Genomic DNA, 21127 nt, shown 5'->3' with positions numbered 1-21127 from the left:
TTGAAAGAGTTGTAGAGTTAGAATGGTCCCAACCACCCCACCATCACCTCTTTTAAACAGGCTTTTGCCAGTTTTTATAGTATTTCGAAACACGTACAACCTATTTCATCAGAGACAGCAACAACAGGAAATGAGGACTGGAAACTTAAAAAAACAAGGCAGTGGAATTGTGAGCATTAGCACTTAAGAACAATTATTAGTAGTAGTAGTATATGGTCTCAGAGCAGTTCACAGGATTCAATCATTTCCATCAGTGACATACAAGCCATGCCCCCCCCAGTCTATACTCTAGCCTCATGCTACTCTGCTATGTGTCCCATGAAGAGCGTGACTTCTTGACACAGAAACAATGACCAGGCCTTAGGGAGGGGCATGGCAGCATGGGCAGAAATCCCATCATTTTCACAACCAACATGGCTCCATCATCCATATATCGTTGGAAGTGGCATGGGCTCCAGGGGAGGGTATGTGGCCCAGTGGTACACCGTCTACTTTGCATGCATAAGGTCCCTCACATCTCCAGGTAGGACCACCAGGAAAACCCTCTGTCTGAAATTCTGGAGATCCACTGCTGGCCTGTGAATATAATTCTCTATTTTCTGACTGGGTGTTAGTCAGCTTCCCATGTTCCAATAAAATGATTCCCACAACACTACAACAATGAAAGAATCAAGCCTAGTGGGCTCAGATCAGAAGGGGTGGATGTGGTGGCTTATAATTCCCTTGGCAGAGACTATTTGTTATCTTTCCAGGGCCCAGACATGAACATTTGCACAGAGGATCCCAAATGCAATATCCCTGCCATCTCTACTTTAAAGAATCTGAAACAGCAAGACTGAGGGGAAAACTCCTCAGGAGGCCTTGGGGAGCTGTTGGCAGCCAGACTGAAGTTTAGTCTGTTTGATCACTAAACACAAGTGGGCGAGATAGACCTATGGCTCAGTATAAATCAGCTTCCTCTATATATGACTTGAAGCTACAGTTTAGTCCCTAAAGCCATGAACTGTACAAATCACACTTAATAAAACCAAGGTTCAAACAAAAATTAAAAATATACAAACTGCACATGCTAGGATTCGAAAAGCATATCAGGGAATCCTGAACCTAAATCAAGATAATCATACACGCTCTCTATTTTGGATTCGACTTAATGGTTACAAACATCCTCTTAGTGCCAGATTTTGGTGAGAGTGAGAAAAAACCCACCCACCCAACCTTTTAAACCTCCCTCTCTTAAATTGAAACTTGATATATAGTGACTCAATCTCAAAATGTTATTATTTATATGACATTATTTCATGGAACGGGGGAACACTTCTTTTTGGATCATTCGAGAACAATTCCAAAATGTGTGTAAAATGCTGGCTTTAGGCTTCTTACATCTCCATTGTGGACTTATTGCCTATACTGTACATCTAAGATGCTTTGGCGTTAAATGCCACTTAAGAAACCTATTTTGTAGACACTTTCTTTGAGGCTTATATTAATAGTATCCTGTGGCACATTCCTCCAACAACACATGTTTATCAGTATTTCCCTATTTAATTATTTTTTCCCATTTGGACTGATGAGGGTTAGGACTCCTGGGTAGGCAAACTATCTGGCCCAATCACCTTCTAAATCTGGCCCGCGGATGGTCCGGGAATCAGTGTGTTTTTACATGAGTAGAATGTGTGCTTTTATTTAAAATGCATCTCTGGGTTATTTGTGGGGCCTGCCTGGTGTTTTTACATGAGTAGAATGTGTGCTATTATTTAAAATGCATCTCTGGGTTATTTGTTGGGCAAAGGAATTTGTTCATTTATTAATTTTTCAAAATATAGTCAAGCCCCCCCACAAGGTCTGAGGGACAGTGGACCAGCCCCCTGCTGAAAATGTTTCCTGACCCCAGAGTTAGGTAAAGGCTCCAAGTTTGTAATGATATCATTATGACATGCCTTTTAAAAAAACAACAACCTGATATAGTGTTAATCCTTCTCCCCACCTAGCAGAACTTTGAGAGTAGGAGGGAGTGCAGAATTGGCCTGTGCGCAAGAAGTAGTTAAAACTTCTCTTTCTGCCAGTTCTCCCAGGTTCCCTTTCTCCCCGTGGGCATATTTCTGAAGGCTGGCTAGGGAAGAAATGGGTGCAGCATGGGACATGAGGAAGAGCAGTGGCATATAAAAAATAGGCAGGGGAAGACTGAAGATCCCATCCTGAATTGCAGGATTCTATATTGTCATTGGGGACGCGGGTGGCACTGTGGGTTAAACCACAGAGATTAGGACTTGTCAATCAGAAGGTCGGCAGTTCGAATCCCCGCAAAGGGGTGAGCTCCCATTGCTCAGTCCCAGCTCCTGCCAACCTAGCAGTTCGAAAGCATGTCAAAGTGCAAGTAGATAAATATGTACCACTCTAGCGGGAAGGTAAACGGCGTTTCCGTGCGCTGCTCTGGTTTGCCAGAAGCGGATTAGTCATACTGGCTCCCTCGGCCAGTAAAGCGAGATGAGCCACGACTGGACCTAATGGTCAGGGGTCCCTTTACCTTTTATATTGTCATTACAAGGCAAACAGGGGTTTAGGTCACTCCATACTTGCCTCATAATGTGCTGCCCAGTTTGAAGTTTCTAGGCACAAGCTCTGCACTGGAGGAGGCGGGTGTTTAAAAAAGAATTCCTTAGTCACAAGGAACAAGTTGCAGGGCAAGTGAGCATCGCCTCCGTGAGCGAATTACTTCTCAGCAACAAAACACAGAGGCATTCGGTGGGGTCGCTGTGGTGAAAGTCTATATGAGGGCGGACACACCTTTGTTCTGGGTCCTCCTCCTTTCTCCTGCATGTGGGGGGAGCACCCTGTTGCAACAGTTCAATAAGGATCAGGCTTACGAGCTGCTTTGCTTCTCAATATTCTCTGGTTGGCCTCTGTTATTTTCTCCGACCAATGGAGAACCTACAAAGGACTCTATAAGGGCTCTTGTGTCCCCCATAAGGGAATAAAGGCAGATTTTCATTTATTACAGTACAGACAATGTTATGGGACAAATCTCAGGAAAAAACTGCTTTGGTAGGGTGAAGACACCTCGAGACTACTAACATCTATGGCATTGGAATGAAGGAAGGTGTTCTTCGGCCTCTGCATTTGGAACAGCAAATGCTGCATTTTGCAACAGTGGCGGGTTTTATTTTATTTTATTTTTCAAGTTCAAGCGTTTCACACAGATAGGTCCCATTTTTTTATTTTAAAAAACCAAACCAAACCTAGATAGTCTTTCAGAGACAGGCATCTTTGGTGTTTTTTTTTACTGCTTCCAAAGCTGCTGAAGAATGGCGAGGGCTGCATGTTTTTAGCCCAGCTCAGCCCACATTTCGTGATTCGATGATGTTGCATAGGCCATGGCGTGGGCAGAGCCAAACCATTTTGAGAAGAGCCCCAACTGCTTTGTGCACAAGTTCCATCCAGGTCATGTGATAACATCATAGTGTGGGAGGGACTGCGAAACCCCACACGCCCCCAGAAAAAGAAAGCACCTTGTTTTCCCTTAGAAAATGCGTAATTATCTGAGGGAAATCACTACTACGAGACAAGATGACGTCGAGGTGTTGTATTCCAGCACTGTCACCTTAAGGGCAACCCAAACCACAGCTTCTCCTCTCCTTCTTCCCCCTTAAGACTTGGACAAGCCCTGCTACAGGCCTAGGTTAGGAGCCGTGCCACACAGCTTCATATATAACCTCAAATCAAATCAGGCAAGCTACTGAGGTGAGGCCCAAATTCAGTAAAACAAGTCCTTACTTTTAGACAGCGTTCTGCCTACAAGGTTAAAGAGAGCTTCAAAAAGGCACAGGCTATTTGTTTTCAATTGGTGGCTGAAATATACTCGGAGTTGAGTGTGGATTTCATGCTCTTTATTCAGCTCATAGTAGTGAGGAGGAATGGAAGTTCCCCCGAAATGTCTGCTTTATATACATTATATACACAATGGGCCCCACATGATTGGCTAATTCCGGGATTCTCCTGTAGGCCAATCAGGTTGCGCATTCACTTCCACCTGGAGTTGGATTGGGTGGCTCCTGCGGACCAATCAGACTGCTGCATTCTGAATCCTATTGTTCTAGGACCAATCAGACTGCTGCAATTTGGATCCTATTCAACTCAGTACATAACAGTGGCTCTGGATACACAATGTTGACACAATGTACTAGTGGCTCCCTTTTTCTTGTTGTCATTGTTCGGGTTTTTACAAAGAAAATGCAGGACGAGAGCAAGAGAATTAACAGGTGCCAAAACAGGACTGTGGGGTTACTCTTATACCTCAGACCAGGGGTAACCAAACATGGCGCCCTTCCAACGTTAATGGACTACAGTTGTCATCATCCCTGGCCATTGGCCAACCTGGCTGGGGCTGATGGGATCTGCTTTATTAACATTTACATAATCTCCCCCCCATCTTTCTTCCAAGGAGTTCGTGGCAGCTTCTCTTCATCTCCATTTCATCCTCACAACCCTGTGAGGGTCCATCTAGTCCCACATCCTGTCAATGGTCAGCCTGATGCTTTTGGGAAGACCACAGGCAGGGCATAAACGAAACAGCTATTAGGAATTTCAAGGGGAATTTTGTTTTCATAGTTAAGTGCATGATAAACACATCCTTTGAAAGCCATCTACGCTGAAGTGCATGCATCCCATGAGTTCTCATCAACGGATTACTGAGTAATTTCAGCTGATTGTGTTAACGCAGGAAGCTGCCTTATCCCAGTGCAGACGAAGAACTGTGTACACACAAGCATTGCATTCTACATTCAGTGCACACTGAGATCTTCCCGTAGTCCGCACACAAACTGGACCTACTACAAATTTCATACCCTTGGAAAGCACTTTCCCACAAACTGGTTTCATCCCAAAAATTAAAGCTGAGAGAAGGTAATTCTGCATTAGCTCCCACTGTGTCCATCTGAAAACCTAACAGAGGTGGTCCCAGCAACAGTGTGTTTGTGTGTGTAGAAAGTGAAGTGAAAATTATGTTTGCGGCATTTTAGTCAGCTTCTGTGATGTTTCGGTTACACACACTAGTCACCATTTGATGACCTTCATTTGTCATCACCAAGCGAGAAACATAGAAGTGTGAACCAGTCTGCATCATAGAATCATAGAATAATGTAATTGCAGCATTGGAAGGGACCACAACAGTCCTACAAGCAGCCATAAATGTTGGTCTAGAAACTTGCAAGTCTTGTATACTTCAGGCTTTGGCCTAATATGTAAACTGGTTTTCTTTTTTTTTAATTCATCATCTGTCTCATGTGTTGTGGGCCACAAGTAATAGTTTGCATGAATGGCATCAGACCAGATGGCTTGGGTCAGAATTTGACTTCAGATAGTTTTAGGAAGTCATCTTTCCCGTTCAGAACTGATTTCCCCTCATGTAATATTAGAAAACACGTCTGTTGTTTCCCCCCCTTGCCCTGCAAATCATGGTTCTTCTGAACATCATATTTCTCAAAGAAGCAGCTGCAAAGCCCAACCAACCATGCACCAAAGTGAAACACCTTCAAATGACTGGCATGAACATTCAAATGGCTTATTGTCAGAACAGGTTTAAAAATAGGATTTTTCAAGATAAACAAACTCAACCTCACAGGAAATGAGTGAGCAGCAAATACAGAAAGTCAACATGTTAGATTTCTCGTGAAATCTTAATTTCGTTGTGTAAATAACATACAGTAATCTTATGAGGATGAGTATTTCCATAGCCACACGCTTGCTCTTCTCAGAAGGAAAAACCCTTAAGTATCTATTTACCAAGCAAAAATCATGCAAACCTCATGACTACAACAATGATGTGTGTGTGTGTGTGTGTGTGTGTGTGTGAGAGAGAGAGAGAGAGAGAGAGAGAGAGAGAGAGAGAGAGAGAGAAGCTGACCACTTCAAGTTTTAGGAAAGATCAAGAGAACATTTTGCTAGTGTTGAGTGGTCTATGAGAATTCAGTTGCTGTTACCGGAAAAATCCGAGGGCCCCCTTGGACAAAAAGTAAAGACACCAACCAGAGTAAATTGGAGCAAATCAGCAGCCTGTAGGCTTGGCCTTTATTGAACTGTTGCAACAGGGTGCTCCCCTCACTTGCAGGAGAGAGGAAAGACACAGAAAAATGGGTGTGCAAGGCCTTATAAAAACTTTTGAAATTCCCACCCTGTAGATCAAGACCACCCCCAGAAACATCATACATCACAGAAAGGAGGGGTTGAGGGAGGGGTGGTGGTGGTAACCTGAGTGTCATGTCACCTGGCTGGTTCCCTTCTCCCCCTCCCCATGAGTCATTTTCAGAAGACAAAAGGTAGTTGCAGTTTCCTGCCCCCTGAGGGGGAATCCAATCACTGTTCTTTTGTTATAGTCCGTGTTGAATCCACTCGTGTATGCAGTGTTGATGGTCTTCTGTCTGAGACCATCAGGGTTGGCATAGCAACTGGGCAGGGCTCCTGTGTATGTACTGCTATGGTCAAGGATTATGGCTGCCCTGTTACAAACCTTCCCCATTTTGTAGTCCTTCCTTCATGGAGTAAAATAAAAGTGGAATAGTACAAATCCGATGTATGGTTGATTTTCTATGAATTTATAAAGAAGCGTAGCGTATGTAGTGTGTGAGTGTGTGTGAAGTTTGTACAACTGAATGATTGGGGGGGGGCTTCCTGCTACATTGCCTATTTTTATTTTTAAAAAATTGCACTAGGATGCACACACAGAAAAAGGGGAATGAAGAGAACCAGTCCTCACCCCTCTGCATTTCACAAAAGTGACTGCTTCAGGACTGAGGAACCAGGATTTAGAAAGACTGTTATAAGAATTTTAAGGTCCTACAACAGTACCTACCAGAGACTTGCAAATATGCCCACTAATGATTATTTTGACTAACCAGTTTGCTCTATGCATGCTTATGTTAGATGATTGGGGCCTAAAATAAAGAAAGGTGATCCATACTTATCAGAGCAAGAGTGAGGCTTACCCTAAAGGGATGGCCAGGTTAGTTTCTTACAACAAACACAACCAAAAGTATTGTGAGGCCATAAAGACTGAACGATTTATTGTGCCATAAGCCTTTTGTGAACTAGAGGCCACTTCATCTGATGCATGGAACTTCATTGTCATCTGGCAGATATATAGAAACACACACACAAATGTAGAGAGACAAAATAATAAAAATGATGAGGCTAAAAGGTCATAAAATGCAAAGGGGACAGTCTGGGACTTCCTTTGACACAAAATCAGTTGTATACAAGATTAGCAGTCTTACTGGGATTCTTAGTCACGCTTTCTTCTTTCTTTTCTTTTTTTAAGCTGGCATTTCCTTAAAACTTAAATGTCATTTCGTTCTTATGAGGAGACATTGACAATCTTTCCATTCAGTGTCGTACCAGCTGGTAATAGCAAAAAAACTACCACCGATAGAAAACAAAGCTGGCTTCAAGGAAGCTGCACATTTCATTATTACTTTTGGGGGGGGGTGTTTTGGCCAGAGCAGTCAGGAATAAAAAGCAGTACCGAGGAAGTGAAGAAATTTCACTTGGGAGTCTCAGAGACATAGGACCTTGTGTAATGCGAAAATCTCACAGAAACCCGAAGTCTAGGTTTTACAACATCCCATTTTGTTAAGAGACGACAGCTATTTACTTGAGACACATGTAGGGCAAACTCCCCCACCCCTCCAAACCATTTGAAATACCCAAGCATCTTGAGCTGTTTTGCTATCACAGAAGCCACAGACTTGTCGGTATCTGCCTCCTCAACAGTTCCTAATATAAACAACTCTTAGCTCACTCACATATATAGCACAGGTGGGAGGTATGTAATGTCCCCAGGGTTCTTGCTAGAACCAGTTTCTGGGTGGTTTGTTTTTTTAAAAAAAATGTTAAGTTACTAGTTCTCAAGGTTGCAAATATAAGTTTGAAAATAGGACAGGAAAGTGTGGCAGGAGTTGGGGTTTTTTGTGTTTTTTTGTTTTAAAAGCCCACATTTATTCTTTGCTTCTACTGTAAACCCATACAAGAATTTTCAAATGCTTTCTTGAGTTTATCTCGTTTGATGGCATCAAATGCAGAAGCAAAGCAAGAAGTTCCATCAGCTGTAGTTTGGCATCTGCCGGGTTCCTGAAAAGTGTATGCAAATTATGCTGATGGCATGCATCAAAACACATAGGACCCCTTACAGATTTCTGGTTTGTAGCCTTCAAGTGCTGACACTAATGAATAGGAAGAGGCAAGCAAACGGATCACGTGACTGGAGCAGCTCTCCTATGAGGAAAGGTTCAATGTTGAGGCAATTTTTTCCATCTAGGAAAAAAAATTTTCCATCTAGGAAAAAAAATATGAGGGTTAGGGTTAGGGTTTATGCATGCTGTGAAGAAAGTGAATAAACTTCCCCCAGCTATTCTAGGCTGCATCAACAGAAATATAGTGTCCAGATCAAGGAAATCATAGAATCTTAGAGCTGGAAGGTCCACCAAATGAAGCTGAATAATGGCAGATTGAGGCCAGACGAAGGGACACACTGTGCCCCACAGCATATAATTAAACAATGGAATTTGAAGCACAAGATACCTAATGTCACAAAACTGGTAGCTTTCCTCATTTTTATACCTTTTCTGTAAAATGAGAAATCAAAAATAATGGTCATGGAAAGGTATAAATGTCTATATAGACACACACACAAAATGGCCAACTGACATATCTTTAAACGGGGAGTAGACAAATTCACAGAGGATATAGCAATGACTCTTAGTCGTGATGTGGGCTACAGGCAAACTCCAAGACTGGAGAAAGCCAGCCTCTGAATACCAGTTGCGGAAGAAACACAAGTAGGAAAGTAATATTGAGTTCATCATCAGGTCTTGCTCACAGGTTTCTCACAGGCAGGTGAGAGAACAGAATACTGGCCTAAATGGGCCTTTGGCCTGATCCAGTCCAGCAGGGATCTGCTTAAGTTCTTATAATGAAGTTTCATTTAACCAAATCACAAAAGCGGTAGGGCAGAAATGGCCACTGCTCATTGCCACACATTGATTCACTTAAATATATAAAAATATAAAAACCGCCATTGCCTAACGTTGAGACAGAGCTGATGAAAAGGAGAAGAAAACTTACCACCTATTCACCACAACCTAAGTTTGGAGGAAGGGAAGGTAGGAAACACCAAGACAATCAGAAATTACAGGTAAAGGAGTGTGCTGTTGACATAAGATTATATTGCCATGAAGCTATGTAAGGAGCATACTATGAACCTAGATTTCCCAGTACTGGCATTTGAGTCGAATAGGGTTTTAGCTGTATTGCTCAGGTGTATGTTACACTCAGTACTAGATTGTTAGGAAAGTGTCGGGAGTGTGCAAAGACCTTGCTAGATACAGTTCTTTTGCTGACTGTCTCTTCTGTTGACAGCGTATGCCCTCAGTTTCATTTCAATGCAAAGGAAGCTTTGCAGTTGTCAGGCACAAGGAATTGCAGCAAAAGGGAGGAAATATTTGCAACTGATAAACAGAGAAAATAGTCCCATGCAATGTGGCACAAAGAACCAGCTGCACACATGTAAGATGGGGGGACAGGTGGATTGCTAGTAGCACATGTTTAAAGGATCTAGGGGGTCTTAGGAGACCACAAACTGAACATAAGTCAACTGCATGATGTAGCAGCAAAAAAAAAAGGCTAGAGTTGTTTCGGCAGTGGAACAGATTCCCAGGAGAGGTAGTGGACTCTCCTTCCTTGGAGGTTTTTAAAGTAGAGCTTGGCTGGCCATCTGTCATGTGTGATCTATTTAAGATTCCTGCGTTGCAGGGGGTTGGACTAGATGACCCTCGGGATCCCTTCCAACTTTACAGTTCTGCGATTCAACAGCAAAATGCTGTAAAACTGTTTTTTTTCTTTCTTTTAAGCAGGCACTAAGAAGCCTAAGCTTCTCTAAGGCAATATAAGTAGCCACTATGTCCCACGTGTTAAGTGGCTTTCCCCCTGAGCAACAGTAACCAGAGTGTTATTTCGTCTGCATATATATTTTCACATGCCTATTCGGCCAGATGATAAAGTGACTTGAAACTGGCATGTACAATACAGCCATCCTTTCCCAAGGGGTAAAGTCCCATTTATGTTGTCTCACTGCCACCTCTGATAGAAGTTTTTTTTAGGTTTCTAGAGCGCCACAAAAACCAGCAACATGAGTTTTGCGTGCCACATGCAAGCCTCCTAAATGTATTTCCAAGCCACAGAGAAGTATATTTTTCATACCCTGTTTTCCAAGTGACAGCAAACCCAGCTCTGACTTCAAGAGCCTTTCCCCAACAATTGTACTCAAATGCTGCAGAAGAACATCTACCCAACCTCACACCTACAGGTGCCTTCGCTGTGGCGAAATACTTTTTTTTTCATTACTCAAACTGAACTATGTTGTTGGTGAGGAAACATGGTCCACAATCTTCCTCTGCCAGTTGTGGAAAATGCCTCCCCATATCACACCATAGCTGTCAACGTTTCCCTTTTCTTGTGAGGAATCCTATTCGGAATAAGGGACTTTCCCTTAAAAAAAGGAAAACGTTGACAGCTATGTCTCACACGAATCTTCCTTTACTGTATCACATACATTAAGTCCTTTAAAATCAATGCAATGGGTGGAAGAAGAAGCAGATTTTGGCTAAACTATAGGAGAAATGTCCTCAGGGCTTACTGTGTTTTGACAGTGGGACAGACTGCCTCCGAGAATAGTGGGCTCTCTTTCACCGGAGATATTTAAGCAGACGCTGGATGGTCATCTCTTGGAAATGCTGTGGTTGCATCCTGTATAGCAGATCCAGCATTGATAAGGAAGTTGGATTTTCCAGCTTTATGATTCTAAACAATAATGCTCAGACCAGCAGGACCAGCTTTTCCTCCAAATGCCCTATCAATTTTGTGAGTCTTTCCTGTTTAGTTTTTCGATAGTTAGTTAGTTTTTGGGAGGCAGCACACGCCCTTCTTTGAAATTCTAAGAAACCACCTCCTTTAAAAAATATCTTTTTTTGCTTCTACAGAAATATTACCTGCACTGCAACAAAACTGTCCCTACACTACTGGGGAACAGAATACTGGTTCTATGCTGCTGGATCGGGGCTGCCAGTTATTATAGTGCTAAAAATAAAATAAAAATATTTAAGTATGTTTGTTGTTTGGGGCTTTTTATGGGCATCTGGAAAGGATCCAAATTGTGAACCAAGGTTATAGCATGTCTAGACTTCAAAGGCTTCTTCTTGAGCTGCTGAAAAGGTTAAAACAATTTTCCTAGCGAAACCGAGTGTGGGTTGTGAAAGACCCATATTAATGAAGAAAATTTCCCCCTAGGGCTGCTTGTTTAGTATCACCAAAAGTCATCAAGTTTCAGTTTGAGTTATTTGTATTTATTTGTAAAAAACAAAGATTAAAGCGGCAGAACAAAAACAAAAACCTCATCCTGAATTTTCTGTTCAACAACCGACTTACTTCAAGAGACAAAATGGATTGTATACTTTGTTCACAGGTAACTCTTTTGCCCACACTATGAGAGGATGACAAAAGGCTGTGTTCTTGCCTCCAGGCTGCGATGTGTAGGAAAAATTATTCTGAGCACGGCTCATGAATCACACCGAGGATTTTCCCTGCCTTTGCACTACTGTGGAAACATGCATTTAAATGCAGCAAATTCATCATGCCAGTGGCTTCCCCCTCCTTTTAATCGCTGGTTCTTCCTTTTAGTTTTACCACAGATGGGGCAAGGCAGGCGGACACTCCACAGTAAATGTCAGATAATTAAATTTATAAGCTGCAATCATAGCTACAAATGCAATCAAAAATTCAAAAGCTGAATAAAGCTTTGATTTAAATCAGCCTCACAGAACAGGAAAGGATCCTTCATTTTAAGTACAGATTGTTTCAAAGCAATTTTAGCATAGGGCAGCCGAGAGATTTTTGAATTGTGAGCATACAGGCAGCAGAAGCAGTTCTGTCAGTGGGGTTATCTAAAAGATTTCTCATCAAGGTAATTCATCAAACATCATCTAAATACTGCAGACTCTTTTCAGAGGTTAGCTACATAGTGAAATAGAGTAAAACACACACACACACACACACACACACACACACACACACACACGTCTCCAGTGGTCTTTCAGCTTTATATCTGTTTTTGTACTTCTTGGTGTTGTTGGCTGCTGTTATCAGTTCTATCTGCAATTTGTGGCCAGTTCTCTCATGCTTTAAGTAGACATTTTGTTCCTGAACTTCTTATAACACTTAAGGTATTGTACAGTACACCCAGTTTGTGGAAAGCCACAACTTTTATGTATGCCTGCGCAAGTGTGAGAGAGAGAATTATTCTTTAAGCCAAGAACTAAATATTTTTACCAATCTCTAAATGCTGCAGAGAGTAAAATACTGACGATTTTGACTAAATAAAAATCAAATCTTTTCTTTTTAAATATTTTCTACATGTGCCACACACACACACTGCAAACCAGGCACACAGTATTTTTCATGATTAACAAGATTTTTAAAAACTTCATACAATCTGAATTACTGTTAATATAATTGCTAGCAGTTTGCGATCTTGAAGAAAAGCACTTAAATTAAATCATTAGACAAATATAAACCCAATTAAATTACTAGACAAATACAAACCCAAATTTTAAGTCTTTTAATATTTTCCACAGGGGTAGGAGGAACAAGGATACTGTAAAGAAGAATAGTTCTGCCAAGCAGAAAAGAATGTAAGTTCCTTCAAAGCAAAACAGAAGTCAAACAAATCAGATATGAAACAGTTTCTCTAATTTTGCCACATGCGGCAACCAAGTTAAATTGCCGTTTAAAAAACGGTGAGTTACTTTTTTGGCTTTGCTACACTAAACTGTATGTAACTCAACAAACAAACCCCTTTTCGTCGGGGTTTCAAAAACAACCGTCACCCAACAATGCTGAGAAAATAACGAGACAACAGAGTCATGAAATAAAAGCACCTACTGCGAATACTCAATTCCCAGTTAGGCAATATCTGAAGCAATAATTTAAGAAGTATTCTCAGCTCTTTAAAGCAGTTGTATCTCCCACGCTTTCTTTCCTGCGAGTCAAGAGACACAATGACACATTCTGAAACCATTCACTAAAGCTCCCTTTTCTGCAAATACCTATGAAAGTCAAAATTGAATTAAACCGATTCTGAAAGATTCAAAACAGAGTTCTAAAGTGGGCGCACTTAAAATACAACAGCACAACACACACGGAAAGCACAGCATTTAAGCCGGCTTTCTTTCATTCTCAAGTAAGAATTGTATGGTACGGTGGTGAAAATGTCTCATGGCCTTTTAATACTTAGGCAATTCTTAACATTTCACAAAAAAATACCTTAGGAAGGATACCAGTATTTCCTGTTGAATTTAACCTATTTTTGGATCAAAGACCCCACTGTAATTAGTATTTCTTTGTCTAGTTTATTATTTATCGTGCCATTTATTTTTAAGGCATTTTCCTGGTTATCATTTGGTGTGCAAAATCCCTCCCAGTAAATATATTTCATGTAGTAATTGACAAATCTTCTCCTTTTTTAAATAAAATTATTAGCAATAAAAGGTTACCAGCCTTCTGTCTAATTGAAACAGAATAGACGTCAGACTTTGGATGCAATCCTTTATATGTATTTTGATGACTAAGCCTGATTGACTCCATGCAAAGCCCATCAGTGTCTCAAAAACAAAAAAATAGAACTTAGGACAAGCCATCTAAAATGTAACCCAACTCTTCCATCATCCCTCTGTATTCCCTGCTATTATCAGCCATCTTTTAACCTGAACTTACTTTCCTGTTGCCACTAAGCCAAAGAATAAACAGAACCACCTATTTACAATTCAGTCCTCTTCATATAATCAAAGAAACAACTTATAACAAAAATGAGATACATACAATGGGCTGTTAAAAGTACTACTGGCAAAGGACATTAACAAAATCATAAAATGAACACCATTTATTGTTGCGGGTAAATGTATAATTTCAAAATGAAAGTTAGCAAGGGTTAGTAATTCATTACTATTTTTTAAAATACCACATAGTGTGTACCTCCCTAAAATGACTTTCACAACTGCCGTCACGTTTTCAGCAGCTGCTAAATTATATACTGCGGATTATTACATCCTCAACTTTTGACTCATTTGTTTCTTGAAATATTTCCTTTGTCTGCGTACGATTTACTGTAACTCATCTTTGCCAAGAACAAAACTCAAAACGACTTCACAGAGGGTGATCTCGCATGCTGTGATTTGTATTTGCCGTTCAGTCTGTTTGCAAGAGTCCAGAAACACTGAATATATTTCAGTTTTGTGGAAATGGCAAAACTTGACAATGCCATAAGAGCTGAATAATAGCTAATAAAGACAGATTAGTTATCAAGCACAACACCTATGGATATTCAGAATATGCTTCCTCGTTGCTAATACATTTAGGGATATGCCAGATTCAGAATATTGCTAGAGAACAAAATTATTAAATACTAACTGTTAACATAACAATTTAGAAAGTATGCAAAGGCCCAAGATTCCTGACAACTTGTTTATTATTCTCTCTCTCTCTCTCTCTCTCTCTCTCTCTCACACACACACACACACACAGAGAGAGAGAGAGACAAAATAATTACAATAATATAGGATTGTCACCTAATTTGCAGAAATCTTAGTCATGAATTTTAGTTTCAACTGATTTATTCAGTTGGTTTACTAAACATGGCTAAAAGCAATAGCTTGGGAGGGAAAAAGCCGATTTCTTTATTTTTAGATTGGGGTAGGCAACCTAAGGGCCGGATCCAGCCCAATCACCTTCTCAACCCCGCCCGCAGACAGTCCGGGAATCAGCGTGTTTTTACATGAATAGAATGTGTCCTTTTACTTAAAATGCATCTCTGGGTTATTTGTGGGGCCTGCCTGGTGTTTTTACATGAGAAGAATGTGTGCTTTTATTTAAAATGCATCTCTGGGTTATTTGTGGGGCATAGGAATTTGTTCATTATTCCCCCCCCCCATATAGTCTGGCCCCCCACAAGGTCTGAGGGACAGTGGACGGGCCCCCTGCTGAAAAAGGTTGCTGACCCCTGTTTTAGATCATGCACATGTTGTAGCTGGCATCATTCAGAGGGGCCATTCTCCACTAAGAGACAGGGAAGGGGAATAAATTGTAAGATTTTGTAATAGTTTTTGGTTTGTTCATTTAAATACAAGTTGATAAAAACCACTGTTGGCAATCATCATCGTAGAAGCACCATCCTCTACTAAGGCTTCAGACCTCACTAGGCCTCTGCTGGCGGCTGCATCCTATGAGCAGAATTCCATTGGTTGTGTGGCAGTGGCCCAAAGGGCCACAATAAATGTGATAATGTGTACCCCTGTAAATCCTTGAGTGTGCTTCTAATAGAGAAGTTATGGTAGCCTGTTACTGATTTTGCAAGTTGCCGCCCCCCCCCAATGGGTCAGAAATACTGCTAATATGTGAATCACAAAGATACAGCTCAACGCTGGAACATCAGTTGCTACGTTGTGCAAATGGCGACACGTAACATAGGTTCCCAATATGCACACTAACACAGTGTAACAGAACACGATGGGAATAAGAACTTAATCAGCAGAAATTGTCAGTGCTTACTGTGCATGTGTATTAAACATGAAATGAGGTAATGGCGTATACGATTGCTGAAAATTGAAATGCTTTGTTTGAAATTTTATAAATACCACTGCCTGGACCACCGGGCGGGGTTGCAGTTTTGCAGAACGATCCGACTGTAACCTATTGCTTTGCAATAAACAACGTTGGACTTCTAACTCCTCACGTTTCTGAGTTTTATTGGCATAAACTCAGGAGATAAGCTGTTTTATGGCCCACAACAGTAGGATGCTGTTCCTACCTGCCATTCCCACCAGCAAAGAGGTGGAAGTGACTTTCACTAATTCCCTCTTCCCCCTTCCATCTTGGCCCCCAAAACCAAAAGATCTGCCCATTGGGGCTGGGAACGCAGCATGGGAAATGGTAAATTGGTAATAAATGGTTCCCTTCTCCCGACAGCAGGATCCTCTGTGCTGGATCTCAGTTTCATCTGTGAATAGAAGGAGCTGTTCCATCTACAGATGCCTAGTTAGGATCCAAGCCAGAGAGAAGGAATGCCTTTTTTTTAAAAAAAAATGATGCTTACCACCAACTCTATAGTTTGTTATGTAATAAGACCTGCACTCAAAGTAATTTTTTTTTTAAAGAAAAGAAAATCTGGCGCACAAGTTAACCGAGGCCACTTTTCAGTGATTAAAACCTTTGTTTAATCAATTAACCAACTGATCCATTAAACACTGTGGCACTGCAAAAAAATATAAACAGGAAACGGGAGATCTAATTTGTTCACAGTGGAATAATGGCATCCCTGCAGGTACAATATGTAAAGATTTAACCGAAGAAAGGTTAAATGCAATAGCAGCAACATCTATGCCACTCTTCTACAGTTAAGATGAAACAATGAACAAAAAGCACCTGCTTTGATCTTTAATGTTCTTGAAGCAGTTGTGTCTGAAGCATAGAAACAGATGAATCAACAACTCTACCTGCAGTTCAACTATATGTTTGCAGTCTGATCCCACGCATGCTTACTTGCTAGTAATGCCTACTTAATTTAGTGAGGCTTTATTCTTAAGTAAGCATGCAGAAGACTGCACCCTTACGCTGGCAACCGCCAACATTGGTTTTCTATACTGTTTCAAAGCTTGCAAGACCTGTTTGGATAAGAGATAAACAGAGCAGACAGGGCAGACAAAATAAATGTAAAGGATAAACTCTCTTAAGACACTTTCAAATCTCTTTAAAATATTGCCTCCAAAATACAGGCACAGTCATTCAGTCATTACTGGGGGGGGGGGCGAGTTTCACTATACAGTAGTTCAGAAACACCCTTTTCTAAAAATGAAATCCATGTGAAGCATCAGAAAAGTCATTTCACAACGTAGAATTGATTAGTAAGCCAAATTACACTGCGACGTGTTTGCACCGGGGAGACAGAGAAAAAAACAATCTGATGCCTTGAAGTGTATTTATTTTTACAGTACTCTTACCCACTGTTACAGCAATAGGCTGTGCAGCCAATAACTCATTCCACAACACACCAGCCCTTTGAGGGAGGCCTCTTATTTGCACAGGTGGCACAGCAGCAGACGAGGTGCTGATGGACCTCAGTGAGTACATGACCAAAAGCCTTTGAAAAACAAATCTAAAGCATAACATACACTGGGCCACACTGGTTTCCATCATTAGTGCGTTCATTCTCACGAATAAAAGCTGGCTAATGAAGGTTCAGAATATCTGGTAAATACTTCCAAATATGGAAGTTTTTGTGCAACACTGCAAGAGGGGCCTTGTTGGTGGCGACACCCCTGGCTGCTCCCTGGTTGGTGTTGACTTCTTGGTGGCGGTTCGCTGTTTGTGGAATGCCCTCCGTGACTTTCGGCAGGGTGGAATTAAGCACTGCTGTTCACCCAAGCACTGGACGACAGAGATACTGGCCGTGGCAACCTTTAAATTAGCAACTGCGTTGCTAAAGTGATTGATTTAAAACCTTTTAAGGTGTTTTTGATGAAGTTACATTTTTGAAAAAAATGCACAGCTGAGATGTTTCCCACTTTAGGCTCCTTTGGGAGGAAAGGTGGGGGTTAGAAACTTAAATAAATAAAAAATATATGCTCCGGTTAGTGGTCAAACTTGCCAGATTTCACTAGATGTAAGGTCTTGATAGCTGCCCTGCCAGCAAACAGTCCTCCCAACAACCCACCAAAAATCTGAAGGAAACCATTAAATCAGGGGTAGGCAACCTAAGCCCGTGGGCCGGATCCGGCCCAATCGCCTTCTCAATCAGGCCCAAAGATGGTCCGGGAATCAGCGTGTTTTTACATGAGTAGAATGTGTCCTTTTATTTAAAATGCATCTCTGGGTTATTTGTGGGGCCTGCCTGGTGTTTTTACACGAGTAGAATGTGTCCTTTTATTTAAAATGCATCTCTGGGTTATTTGTGGGGCCAGAATGTGTGGTTTTATTTAAAATGCATCTCTGGGTTATTTGTGGGGCATAGGAATTCGTCGTCCCCCCCCCAAAAAAAATAATAGTCCGGGTCACCATATGGTCTGAGGGACGGTGGACCGGCCCACAGCTGAAAAAGGTTGCTGATCCCTGCTTTAAATGAAGCATGGGTAACGTGCAATGCACAAAACTTGTCATGGGTATACTTATTTCGATCTATTGTGGAGCAACTGTAGACTGATGCGTAGGTTGTCAATCTTTTTCATCAAAGATAGCCGAAAACAAAACTGAGAGAAACAGCTTGTGGCTTCATAAAGGCTGAATTTACATAAACATATTTTAAAAAGGAAGAAAGGGCTCTGGTTTGATAAGAGGTAGCACTCGCAGCATGTGCTGTAGGTATCTGACATTTAGAAGGAGCTATCATCACACATGTCAGCTTCACACACACAAAGCCTATATATATCTTTAGATGAAACCTCACTTCAAGAGATTCGATAGTTAGACAAGCCCTTGCTGGTTTCAAATTTAGAAAAACTTCCCTATTGCCCCCACTTGAATTGGAAATAATAATTTGAAAAAACCACCTACAGTACACAGAGAAATAAGATTCTGTTTAAAAGAAAAAGTGGGTTGTCAGCTGTTTCCTATTTTAAACAAATATCTAAAATACCTTTAGTCTACACCCGTGGTTCCAATAAAGACTGTTGTCTATACAAACAGCCAAGTCTCACATGATTTGTATCTGCAACTAACAAAATAAAGCGGCACGTGCAATGTGCACATCTTTGTGTACGTTTTCTTCATGGTCTCTGACCACTTCTGGGTTTTTCAAATGAAAATCAGTTTCATGTTAAACAAATAACAACATTCGCCCAGTGTTTTCAGCTTATGTTGTTCCACCCTTCCTCCACCACAACTCCCTCCCTTTTCAAAATCTGATTTTGGGGTGGGTGGGTGTGACTTTTTTTCTATTTTCGCAAACACCTTATGGATGCATGTGACTCCTATTTGTAGACATTCAGAGTAACCGTCCTAATCCTTATCACCCAAGCGCACAACTGCTGAGAAGGACCTTATAAAATGTGGTGGACATGGTTTCAATACACATCCATTGCATTGTGAAGCCATTTGATGTCAGTAATGAGAAAGAAATTCATTCTGTTTTAATACCAGCCTACCTAATATGTACTTCCTGAACCAATATGCAAACTGAAATGCAGGTACCCTTCGTAGTTCAGGCTTATTGGAATTTTCTAATGTAGTTCTCTCTCTCTTGGCAATGCTTGCAAAAATGCACACAAAAAAGGCATATGAACTTTCATGGATTTTTTTAATGAATACTTATGCAGAAATAGGGCAAACCAAATTTAAGATTGGGAAACTGAGAAACTGAGAGAGAGCAATACTTTCAGATTTGCCCATCCCTTATTTGTGTTCAGAGCAGAATATGTGTGTTCAGAGCACTTTCACTATACTTAGAGGCTGAGATCCAGTGTTAGTCATATATTTCATTATCATTTCATTTCATTTTACAGTATTGTAAACTTCTTTAATTTTAAAATTTGTCCCCTGATTAATAGGCAGCATGCATTTAGTTGATTCATCTAACAGAATTAATCATTTCAGTGCTCCTTTCTGAAGTGCAAAGTAAGAAAACGATTTGAAATTTCTCACATACACTCACGCATTTACCAAAATAGCTCCTCTGCGCACCTGGCTAATCCATCCATCTATCCTCTGCCCGCCACTTCTGCTCCCTAGTTGTGCCCCTAGTTACAGTCCTTACTGCACTCCAGACCTCCAGAATTACTATTACTTTGAGAAGACTGGCACAAAGAAAACTAAGAGGCACATGGCTCCTTAAAGACTAATAAGTTTAAGATGGTGTCATAAGCTTTTGTGAACTAGAGCCCATTTCATCATATGCATGAGGGTTATTTATCCTTAGTCACAGGTATATACAGTAGCCAATGACATGGTGGGGTAGCAGCACTCACCTGACCCCCCAACAGCTGAGTCGCTGCTGTTTACCAGCAAGAAGAGGGGTGTGTGGCAGGGAGGCTGGTGTGGTGCGCACACCCCAGTGCAGCCAATTCTGCACTCATTTGCACCATGCCAACATCCCTGCTTACTCCTCCTTCTCCCTATTCCTGTTAGCAGCGACTCAGCTGTCAGGAGGGCAGGTGAGCACTGCTACGCTCCCCTCACCATCTAGTGCCAATTAGAGAATTGCATACAGTGAGGTCCAAGGGAAACAAATGCAGAAAGGTATATAAGGCAACTCCTGTTTTTCGCAGGGGTTATGTTCTGGGTTATCACACATGTCGGCAGAGCACACATAAGCCCATCATGCCCCAGTTCTGCCGTCACACCCTCTTCCGGGTCTGAAAACAGCCCATGCACACATAGTCATGCATTATTTGAACACACGCAAAACAAGAGTTGCCTGTACAATGATAATTATGCTCAAAGAAGTTACTGAAACAAAAATGAGGAAATGTATGGAGAAGTTAGGTGAACTTGGAAGGGGATGGTGACAACACTAAGGGGCAAAGCAAAGTGTCTACAGCAGGTGGTCTGAGACCTGTATTACTGGTCGGCGGTTCGAATCCCCGCGACAGGGGGAGCTCCCGTTGCTTGGTCCCTGCTCCTGCCAACCTAGCAGTTCGAAAGCACGTCAAAGTGCAAGTAGATAAATAGGTACCTTCCGGCGGGAAGGTAAACGGTGTTTCCGTGCACTGCTCTGGTTCGCCAGAAGCGGCTTAGTCATGCTGGCCACATGACCCGGAAGCTGTACGCCGGCTCCCTTAGCCAGGAAAAGCAAGATGAGTGCCGCAACCCCAGAATCGGCCATGACTGGACCTAATGGTCAGGGGTCCCTTTACCTTTTTATACTGAGCGAATATTAGTGCCCTACCTAAAATTATTGTGATTCTGTGGGTGTTACCTTTCTTTTGTGGCCAATTTTTTTTTTGTCTAGTGGAGAGATTCTAGAATGTTTGCTAACATATTCCCCCAAGTGTTTCCTCGCTGAATTCTAATTGTTTCAGAATGTATTCATTTCTTTTTACCTGTG

The sequence above is a fragment of the Podarcis raffonei genome, chromosome 3, assembly GCF_027172205.1.
Source record: "Podarcis raffonei isolate rPodRaf1 chromosome 3, rPodRaf1.pri, whole genome shotgun sequence".
In the NCBI taxonomy this organism is placed as follows: domain Eukaryota; kingdom Metazoa; phylum Chordata; class Lepidosauria; order Squamata; family Lacertidae; genus Podarcis; species Podarcis raffonei.
The sequence above is the reverse complement of the archived record's forward strand: the minus strand, read 5'-3'. Positions refer to the sequence as shown.